The sequence below is a fragment of the Phascolarctos cinereus genome, unplaced genomic scaffold, assembly GCF_003287225.1.
Source record: "Phascolarctos cinereus isolate Bilbo 61053 unplaced genomic scaffold, phaCin_HiC Scaffold_2;HRSCAF=192, whole genome shotgun sequence".
In the NCBI taxonomy this organism is placed as follows: domain Eukaryota; kingdom Metazoa; phylum Chordata; class Mammalia; order Diprotodontia; family Phascolarctidae; genus Phascolarctos; species Phascolarctos cinereus.
This window is the reverse complement of record NW_027555625.1, coordinates 188,591,559-188,603,674: the sequence shown is the minus strand read 5'-3', so window position 1 is coordinate 188,603,674 and position 12,116 is coordinate 188,591,559.

Sequence of the window (12,116 nt, the reverse complement as noted above, 5' to 3'; positions counted from 1 at the left end):
GTGTAGTGATGCACAGATGTAGGCAACGTGAGAGGATGAGGGATGTCTTGTTAGTCCTGGCACTGGGAGTGCTTTTCTCCCTTCAAGTCCTTACCAAGTATAATTCATGATGCAGAACCATTGAAGGATGACACACATGCTTAATGTGAGGGGCTTGCACGTAGAATGGCTCCGCATCTCAGCTGACAAATCAGTCCTTTCATGGGCTGGATCAAGCAAGTTGTTTGGCTGCTTTGCTGGCTCCTCAGTGGACTTGGCTACCTCTACTCTTTCTTCTGGTTTTCACTGAAACCTCTATGATGATCCTCATGGATCTCCCAACCTTACCAGTCACCTAGATATTTCCCTTTTACAACAAGATGAGGAAATAATAAACACAAAAGAAACAGACTCACTGTTTATTGATACATGTTAGTTGTGTGCAAAGATTGGGCATTTGCTGCCCATATCTCTACCTAGCTACACACTGCAATTTCTTTTGACTCCTCAGCTAACTAGAAAACTCTTCTTCATCACACCGTACAACCCCATAATCACTCTTGGTTGGAAAAAGGGTCTCCAAGCATCCATGTATTTGATCAGAACCTGGAGGGAAATATTGCACATTCTCTGTATAACCTATCAGGAAAAGCAAATCTGAGCATGTTCAATGTGTTGATCTCTTATTTGCCACCCTCTTTCCCCCATCACAAAGAAGGCAACCTTTGACAAGGGGTGACATAACATCTTGGTCTGGCTTGCTAGGAGACCTGTAATTGCTTGGACCGTACAGAGCCTCTACCAATATTCAGCTATAATCAATCAGCAGGTGTTTACCAATACCAATATCCCCTTTATGATAGGTGTTTTGTAAAGAGTTTGAAAGTTGCTGTACCACCCACCTTTCCTTGCCTCAAATATACTCAATCCAGTAGGCAACCTCATAAAGAACCTGTTCATCTTGTATTGGTTGATCTTTGGATGATAGTTTTAAAGTCTGTAACCAGTCCTATACTCCAAGTCACTGTGTTTTAGTTGGAATTGTTAGATTTTCTGATCTACTGGCATCACCTTTGAAAAATCTGAGCTGAATTTTACATCATGATATGAAATTGAAGGAAGACTTTTGTGGGGGGTTCTTTCCATACTGAAATAAAGTCTGCCTCCCTATAACTTCTAGAGAATAAGCAAGGAACAAGAATACCTGACTTGGAGTCAGGAGAGACATATATTCAAATTCCATTTCCAACATTTACTGGGTGTATACATCATTTTGACTTGGCCTCAGTTTCCTAATTTGTCAAATAGGGATAATAAACAATCAACAAATATGTATTAAGCACCTACCTCATAGGGAAACACTGTGCTAGGTGCTGTGATACTCTCAAATTTACATTCTAATGGAGAGACATCAAGTATATATAAGTATATAAAAACCCAAATGATACCTATAGAACTATTTGGTTATTGTGGGGATTAATTGAATGTAAGAGATTTTATAAATCTTAAAATACTTGCCATTATTGGAATTTCCAGATAGAATAAGTAACTTTTGGAAATTCTAACTAGTGAGTGATCTAACATCCCAGGAATGGTGTTCATCTGAGTAGTGGCAGTTGACCAATTTTGGCCATCATTCTAGTTTTTGTCTTTTATAATCAATGTGGGTATTCATAGTAGTCAAAATAACATATTTGCTCAAAGTCATTCTTAAAATAATATTGTTAATATATACAATATTCTCTTAGTTCTGCTCATTTTGTTCTTTATTATTTTGTAAAAAACTTTCCATGTTTTTCTAAAATCATTGAGCTCCAATAGATGCAAAAAAGCATTTGAGAAAGTACAATAGCCATTCTTATTTAAAAAAAACACTAGAGAGGATAGGAGTAAATAGAGCCTTCCTTAAAATGATAGGTAGCATCTATCTAAAGCCATCAGCAAGCCTTATATGTAATGGGATAAGCTAGAAGCATTTCCAATAAAGTCAGGGGTGAAACAAGGATGTCCATTTTCACAACTGCTATTTAATATTTCACTAGAAATGTTAGCTTTAGTAATAAGAGAAGAAAAATAAATCGAAGGAATTAGAATAGGCAAAGAAGAAACAATACTACCACTCTTTGCAGATGATATGATGCTATACTTAGAGAATCCTAGACAATCGAGTAAAAAAATACTCAAAATAATAAACAACTTTAGCAAAGTTTCAGGCTATAAAATAAACCCACATAAATCACCAACATTTCTATGTATTACTAATAAGGCCCAACAGCGAGAGATACAAAGATAAATTCCATGTAAAGTTACTGTAGACATTATAAAATATTTAGGAGTCTACCTACAGAAACAAACCCAGGGACTATATGAATATAATTATAAAATGCTTTTCACACAAATAAAGTCAGATCTAAATAATTGGGAAAACATCAGTTGCTCATGGGTAGAACAAGGTAATATGATAAGAATGGCAGTTGAGTTGTCTGATGGGTCATAATACATTAATAATCAATAATCCACCATCTGAGAAAAATGCCACAAGCTACTCAGAGAATGTGATACTGATAGGAAGTCAGCAGTGAGAAAAGCTGAGAGGACAATTTTAGCCTCAGTCTAAGATGGGATCCTCCTGGCTCAGTTTCCCCATTATGTTCCTTTGAAAGGGAATATTACCCACCTGGCTATGAGGCAGATTTGATATTGCATGGCTGGAAAACTGAATTATGTGAATCCAAACAGAGCTAAGGATGTTTTATCTTGTCATATCTGGGCCCTAAAGTCTTTTCTGTCAGATTTGTGTCTTCCAGACTACAGGCCATTCATCTACAGTTGGTTGCAAATAGTGAGTACCAGCCAATGTCCTCCCATCATTTCCTGGATCCAGCCTGTGCTCGGTTCCAGTCAATCTCCTCTTTTGGACACCCTCAAGGCAAGGACAGCTCTATGCCCCTTGCCAGTAGGAAGCAGTTTCAGAAGCCAAGACCTTTGCCCTTTACCCCAAAAGAATTTGGGTCCCATTTGTTTCAGGGGGGAATGATGGGGTTGGGATTTGGACCACAGAAAGGAAAAACCTTGGACTTTCCCACATGGTCAAATCTCTGGCTTTCTCTTGAGGCTATAATCCCATCCACCAGCCTTTTTTTGTGGTCACACCCAATCTCCCAATTTCTCTGTTACCCTTAATCTAGACTAGTGCTCCATTGTTTTACCTCCCTATGGCCCCAGGCCATTTCCCACCCTTAATCCTGTCTAGGCTCCACTCTCCCTTGGCCACATGGTCCAGGTCCCTGGAGTTCTATTACCTCATAGACTGCATAGCTATTCCTAGATCCCTCCCACAGTCTTTCTGTATATAAGATCCATCTTCTCTCCATAAATATGCTTAGGTACTTATAATCTAGCCATTGCTCAGATTCTTATATTCTAGCCAATAGCTTGAGTCTGCCCAATATGACAGATGCTCTAATAAACATTGTCTTTGGCTAAAAAAAAAAAAAGAAATAGAATGGTGGATCACTGGAATAGGTTAGATATGCAAGACTCAACAGTCAATAACAAAAGTAATCTACTATTTCATAAATCCAAAGACTCCAGATTCTCATATAAGAAGTCACTATTTGATAAAAACTGTTGGGAAAACTAGAAAATAGTGTGGCAGAAACTAGGCATAGACCAACATCTCACACCCTATACCAAAAAGAGATGTTAAGACTGAGACTATAAGCAAACTAGGAAAATAAGGAATAGTTTCCCTATCAGATATATGAAGAATGGAAGAATTTATGACCAAACCAGAGACAGAGAACACTATGAACTGCAAAATGAATGACTTTGATTAAATTAAATTAAATTAAAAGAGTCTTTGCACAAATAAAGCCAATGCAAACAAGATTAGAAGGGAAGCAAAAAACTGGGAAACAATTTTTTACAACCAGTATCTCTGATAAAGGCCTCATTAGAGAACTGAAATAAATTTATAAAAATACAAGTCATTTCCCAAGTCAGTTTTCAGGAAAGGTATAAGTTCAATTGTTCTTGTTGATTCATTGTGTCTGACTCTGTGACTTCATTTGGGGTTTTCTTGGCAAAGATACTGGAGTAGTTTGCCATTTTCTTCTCCAGCATATTTTATAGATGAGGGAACTGAGATAAATAGGGTTAAACGACATGCCTAGAGTCACATAGCCAGCAAGTGTCTCAGGCCAGATTTGAAGATACATTTTTACCTATATGAAGAAAAAAAAATATTCTATATTCTTATATTTTAATTTTATAAAATAAATGCTACACTAAAATTATGTTTAACATAATTTTTAAAATTTGAATATTTCTGTTTCTGGCAATCTATCCACTGTACCCCAACAAATTCAATAAATCACCTTAATAACTCAAATCACAGCTTTATATCAATGAAATCAGAAATACTCAAAATTTTAAAATTATATTAAACATAATTTTAATATAAATTTTTTAAAAACACTAAGATATAGGAATATAAAAGATTTTTCCTTAATATGATTAAAATGTATCTAAAGTTAAAAACTGGATTTTTTTTTGTAATCAAGAAACTATAGAAATTATTCTAGTAAAATCAAGAGAGAATCAAGGATGCCTTTTGTCTTCCTATTCAGTCAATGAAAAAGGCATTTACTAATTGCTTACTATGTGCTAAAAGCCTTTGCTAAGAATCAAGGATGCAAATGGAAAGAAAGAAACTATCTCTACTCAAAAGTTTCTTAGAGTGTTAAATAGCAACAGGTATATACAGGACAAATATAAAGAGAATGCATAAACATAAATATTTGATATAGTGGTGAAATATTAGTTATAGCAATGATAAAAAAAACAAATTGAAAGATTAAGTGTAGGCAAAGCGGAGGCAAAAAAATAGTGATTTGTGAACAGTTTATGTGGCATAAATATTAATTTTTCTCTATATAGGATTCATTTATATATCTATCTTTACTCAATTTTTTTTGGAGGGGTGGTAGAGTTCTTTGGCTTCCTCATTTCTTCTCATTGACTTGGGGTTGTTTACATTCTCTGTTTTTTTGTTCTGCTAATCTAAATAGTTTATATTTTATTAATGTCCATTTTTAGAAGTTTTCAGTTTTTGTTGCAATAAAATTGGGTATAATAATTTATAATAGCTATGAGGTAGAGGTGAGAAAGGAATGTATTCCAGAAATGAAGAAATGGGCAGTGAAAAAACACAGGGGTATCCTACTGAGTGCCTTATTTGAAGAACAGAGACAGCAGAGCCAAGATAGCAGAGAAAGGGCAGGGAGAGACTCACCTGAGCTGTGCCCTAAGACCCTCTTAAAACCTTTAAATAATACCCTAAAACAAATTCTGGAGCAGCAGAACCCACAAAAAGACAGAGTGAAACAATTTTCTTATCCACAACAACTTAAATGGTCAGCAGGAAAGATGGTCAACAGGTTGCACCAGGATTAGAGTCTAGGGCAATCCGGCACAAGCCATGCTAGCATAGCCCTGGCTCCAGCAAACCAGGGGCAGAACTTGGAAATAAATGAATCAATAGCTACAGCAGCTGTTTCCATAGCTTTCAACCCATAGATGGTAAGACGATCAGACAAGTGGTCAGAAGAAGATCAAAGGGGTCTCTTTGCTGGCACTGAAAGAAAGACACCTTTGCTTTTCTCATACTTGGATCAGGCTCCCAGCCCTGAGTGGCAGTCCCAGGCCAAAGAGGAGCACTACCATGCAAGAGCTTGTAGCTGCAGTGGTGTGGGGACCCTCTCACAGTTTCAGGGAAGACCAGAGCACATGCCAGAGAGGAGTAAACACACCTTTTTTAGATCATAGCACCTTGGAAGAATTGAAGACTTACAGTCCCAAAAGTATCTCTGTAAACCTCACAAAACCTCTGAAACTTGAGACAGTGTGCCCTTTACTCTGGAAGCAGAGCGTACTTTAGATAGGAGTTAAAAGTTAAGAAATAGGTTCGAAAAATGAGCAAACGGTAAAAAAAAAAATTCTGACAATAAAAATCATTATTATGACAAGGAAGACTCAGAAGAAGATAAGAAAGTAAAAGCTCCTACATCCAAAACCCTCTAAGAAAAATAAATGAATTGGTCTCAGGCCATGGAATAACTCAAAAAGGATTTTAAAAATTAAGTAAGAGAGGTAGGAAAAATTGGGAAGAGAAATGAGAGCGATGCAAGAAAATCATAAAAAAAAAAAACCCAAGTCAATAGCTTGGTAAAGGAGACACCAAAAAAAAAAAATACTGAAGAAAATAACAACTTAAAAACAAATTAGGCCAAAAGGTAAAAGAGGTACAAAAAGCCAATGAAGAGAAGATTCCCTTGAACAGCAGAATTGGCTAAATGGAAAAAGAAACACAAAAATTCACTGAAGAATAGAATTCCTCAAAAAGTAGAACTGGCCAAATGGAAAAAGAGGTACAAAAGATCACTGAAGACAATAACAACTTAAAAATTAGACTTAAGCAACTGGAAGCTAATGACTATGAGACATCAGGAAACAACAAAACAAAATGAAAAGGATGACAAAATAGACAATGTCATATATCTCATTTGAAAAGCAACTGACCTGGAAAATAGATCCAAGAGAGGTAGTTTAGAAATTATTGAACCTTCTGAAAGCCATGATCAAAAAGCCAAAATATCATCCTTGAAGAAATTATCAATGAAAACTAAGACTAGAATGTAAAATAGAAATTGAAAGAATTCACAGATCACCTCCTGAAAGAGATCCCAAAATGAAAACTCTCAGGAATATTATAACCCGATTCTAGAGGTGCCAGGTCAAGGAGAAAACATTGCAAGCTGCCACCACTATCAGGACAATACAAGATTTAGTAATTTCTACATTAGATGATAAGATGGATTGGAATATGATACATCAGACAGCAAAAAAGCTAGGATACAACCAAGAATCACATATCCAGCAAACCAGTATAATCCTTCAGGGAATAAAAGGATATTCAATGAATTAGAGGACTTTCAAGGATTTTGATGAAAAGACTAGAGCAGAATAGAAAATTTGATTTTGAAATACAAGACTCAAGAGTAGCATAAACAGGTAAATAGGAAAGTGAAGTCATAAGGGACTTACTAAGGTAAAACTTTTTATATTCCTATATGAGATGATACTTGTAATTCAAAAGAATTTTCTCATAATTAGGGCAGTGAGAAGGAGTATATATAGATATATGACACAGGTATAAGTTAAATATGATGGGATATTATCTAAAAAGAAAATTAAGATGTGAAAAAGAGGAATACATTGGGAGAAAGGGAAAAAGATAGGTATAATGGTGTAAATTATCTTTAAAAAAAGAGGCAAGAAAGAGTTTTCACAATGGAGGGGAAGATAAGAAAGGTGGTGAGGAGTGCTTGAACCTTACTGTCATCAGAATTGACTCAAAAAGGGAATAACATACCCACTCAATTGGATATAGAATCTATCATATCATACAGGACAGTAGGAGGGGAAGGGTATAAGAGAAAAGGGTCAGTGCTTATAGAAGAGAGGGTAGATTGGGGGAGGCAGCAGTCAGATTTAAAACACTTTTGAGAAGATACAGGGTGAAAGGAGAGAGAGAATAGAATAAACAGGGGGCAGGAGGAAATAGGACAAATAGTTAGCGATCATAACTGTGAAAAAAAAAATTAAAGCAAGTTTCTCTGTAAAGGCCTCATGTCTCAAATATATAGAGAAATGAGTCAAATTTATAGAAATAAAAGCAATTCCCCAATTGATAAATGAACAAAAATATGAAGTCAGTTTTCAGAAGAAGTAATCAAAACTATCTATAGCCATAAGAAAAATGTTCTAAATCACTATTTTTTAATTTTTTCTAAATCATTATTCATTGGAAAAATGCAAATTAAAATAATTCTGATTATACCTATTATAATTGGCTCATACCTATTATATTGGTTAATAGGACAGAAAAGTAAAATGAGAAATGTTGGAGGGGATGTGGGGAAATTGAGACACTAATGCATTGTTCATTACATTGAAAACTGATTCTATATGATTTAGAGAAATGTGAAACTATTCCCAATTAGTATACCATGCCTAGCCTTTGACCTACCAATACTACTACTAGGTTTATATCTCAAAGAGAGAAAAAAATACAAAAATGGAAAGGACCTATATGTACAAAAATATTTATTGCAGCTCTTTTATGTTGGCAAACAAATTGGAAATTGAGGGGATATCTTTGAATTGGGGAATAACTGAACAAGATGTGGTATGATTGTGATGGAATATTATTGTGCTCTAAAAAATGGTGAACCAGATGCTCTCAGAAAAATCTGGAAAAAACTTACATTTACTGATGCAAAGTGAAATCAGTAGAATCAGGATAATATTATACACAGTAACAGCAACATTGTAAGATGATCAACTGTGAATGACTCAACTATTCTCAGCAATACAATGATCCAAGACAACTCTGAAGGAGTTAAAGATTAAAAATGCTATCAATCCTGAGAGGAAAAAAATTGATGGAGTGTGAATAGAGATTGAAGCATACTTTTTTTTACTTTCAAAAAAGTAATTTATAATAATTTTTATTTCCTTAAATTTCTCTTCCTCTTTCTTTTTTAATTCTCACAGAGCATCATTTACATAGAATTTAATAGTGGGAAGGAAACTCCACCTAGTCAAACTTCTTAAATGTGTTACCTTTCCCCAACCCATTGTTGTATAAAATCTTTGAGGCCTGAGGACATTTTTTTTGCACATATTTGCATTCCCAGCATTTATTGCATTATCCAGAATATAAGTGCTTATGAAATGCTTATTGACTTAACTTGACTATTTCCAATTCTGCATTCTGGGGTCAAAAAAGTAATTTTTCAAGGGATAGCCCTCCCAATGTTTGAAGCCAGCTATGATGTCCTGTTTTTAACATTTTTCATCTCTAATCTATAAATCCCTGGTTTCTTCAATAGGCTCTCTTATGGTATGAACTGGAAAATAATATCCCTAATTAATGCTAATAAGAGAAAATTTTAATTAAATATTAACAAAGAGATAATTAAAATATCCATTATGACCTGGTTAGATTCATATCTGAAATGCAATGATAGTTTAACATTAGGAAAACTACAATTATCACAAATCATATTAACAGTAATGATAAAACCACATTTTTTGTTAGCAGAGTAGAAAAAAGATTTAGACAAAAAACAGCATTCATCTTTGTTAAAACACTAAAAACTATGTATAAAATAACTTTAATAATTACCTATTGTATTTTTTTAATAATGCAAGAAGCCTGTGAGCTTTCCTAATGAGAGAGGCGAAGTATGGATGCCTGCTGTCTCCCTTATTATTTAATGCACTGCTAGATGAGTTAATATAATGAAAAGACAAAAAAAAATCAGAGAATAGGCATAAGCAAAGAGTGAGGGAAATGATCTCCATTAGAAGATATGAGAGTTCACTTAGCAAACACTAGTAATTCAATGAAAAGAATTAATCAAAACAACCATCAGCCTATCTGTATATTATTAACAAAATCTTGGTGGAAAAGACAGAAAGAGAAATTCTATTAAAAGTAACCACACAATGTATAAAATACCTGGGAATTTACCTAACTAGAAACACATAAATACAGCTACACTCAGTTTTCAGACTTGAGAACTATTCTTCTGCTTTTCTGTACTTGACAGAGGGAAAGCAAGTTGGGACAGAATCTTAGGCCCTTCAATAGGAAAAGGGGATATGTGACTGCCCAAAGGTTAAAGCAACCTATGTGCAACTGAGAGGACTTTAATTCTCTTTCTTTAGTTTAGTACCCAAGGGGAGGCTTGATAGAGGTCTCTTCCAACTGAGGAAAATTAATACTATGTTATATCATTTAATCACAATATTACTCTGTGATCCATCTTTTTTGTCATTTTGTCAGAATTTACTTCTGAAAGCTAAGGAGATTCTGAAGGGCATGACCTGGTAATGTGATCACTCCCAGCCCCCAAGGCATCTGCTCTTTGACCAGTTTCGTCTATACCCTCCCTAGGGGACAAGTCTCTTGTCCTTGCTTTTCCTTAATCAAAGTTAGGGGCAGAACATATCCAGATAACCTCACTGAGATGGTTTTTCTTTTTCTAGCCAAGGTTGCTAAAGGCACCTGGGTCTCATAAGGCAATTAGCATTTCCTAAGTGTCCAGGAGGATCATAATTAACCACATATGAATGCCAGCCCACTTTCATCAGATCCAGACTAACCCTATAACCTGAGGAATAGTCCTGTCCCCCCACTCCAATGATGAAGTAATAGGGAGGAGCTGAGAACTCTTAACCCACCTATTCATTAATTTCTACCAATTGGGATACCTTGCCTTTGCTTATCACAAGGAGAAACACTTGGTTTATAATATCTTGTTGGCTCCCACTCTGTGTCTTTTGGCATAAATATAGGCAGGCCATTGACCCCTTTATTATCAGGTTGCATGTCCCTGTTAATAAATGAAGTCTTGCATAGACAATTGACTCAGTTTATCTTTTCATTAAATTTACTTGTGACAGAGCTATGAAATTCCATATGTGTGATGCTTTGTGAAAATTAAGGAAAAAATAGAGGAAAAGGAATTCATAGGGAATTAAGAAACAAATGAAAATCATTAGAGGCTATAATATCCAATTACATTGCAACCCAACTGAAAATTTAAAAATGGATACATATTTCCAATATATAAATGTATTTATGACCCATTTTCAGGAGACCTCAGGGTTCCAGAGACAAGGAGCATTGAGCTGCCCCAGCAAAACAGAAGTAACCATAGTGGAGACTCCTTCTCTGCCAAGAACTTCAAACTACTAGCAGTCATGACAACTTTGGAATTAAGGAGTTACATTTTCACTCTTTAGATTTTATCATTCCTAAAAAGAGCTAGCAGGCATGGGGAACCTGTGGCCTTGAGACCACATATGGCTGAATTCAATTCAGTCGAAGGGCCACAACTGAGGACCTAGAGGGCCACATATGGTGTCAAGGCCGTATGTTCCCTATCCCTGAGCTAGAACTTTTCTACTTCTTCCGCTAACTAAGAGTTTAAAACTTGACTAAATGGTTAAACTAAATTGATAAGTGATTAAACTTGATCAGTGACTTATCCTATTGACTCAGAAGTTCAAAGAAGAACAAAGGTATGACAATGAGAAATAGTTAGCCAGTTCTTCTTAGGTATAGAGTGGTATGTAAATTGACAGAGACAAAGTCAAATAATTCAATTTATTGAAAATTAATAAATGTTTATAATTTTCTCCATCTAAAAACTTTTAATATGTTCTCTTTTTGCTGAAATTACTTGTACATGACAGCATTAAATTCACATGATTTTAATGAATATTCTTTAATTCATGAAACCAACTTAACAAAGATGTTGAAGGAGAAATAAAAGATTACTAACTATACAAAAGCAAGGTAGAGTAGATGGTCTTACCTACTCCTCTAAAATTTATTTGTTGACCTTGGATAAGAAAAGCCTCTAGCTATACCTTAATGAATACCTCAACCCTACTGTCTTACATAAAAATGTTTTTAGTAATTACAAAATATTTGGTCACCTCCTCTTTCTTATTCTTTCCTTTATGTTTTCTAGTTTTAGAAACAAATCCTCTCACTTGAATTCCAAATATTGCCCCAGAAAACTCCATCCCATTTCTACCTATTTGATTTCCTCCTTCTACTTGTCCTTCTAAAAAAAATGGTGTTACTTGTATATCCTAAATTGTCCATTAACTGGCTACAAAGTTACTCTGAAGGATTTTTTCCTGTTTTCTGAGATGGAATGAACCCATTCTCCAGTAATAGTTTGTCAGGTGGTTGCATTGTTTTTCATTTTTGAGGAGATTCTTTTACATTTTGGTGGAACTGATCTTGACTGAATATGGGTTTGAATGGTATTTGAAATGTTTGACATCTCCAAACTGATACATGCTTAAGTATCTCAGTCTTTGAAGTGTGTTTTCAAGAAATAAAACATTTGCGTGTGTCCTTGAAATAATAATCATTCCTAAGAACCACAGAATTGAGAACACAACGCAAAATATCACTCAATCTTCATACAGTGTGGTATTTAGCACTGATTTGACAGGGGACTAACTAAAAAGATAGATAGACCATT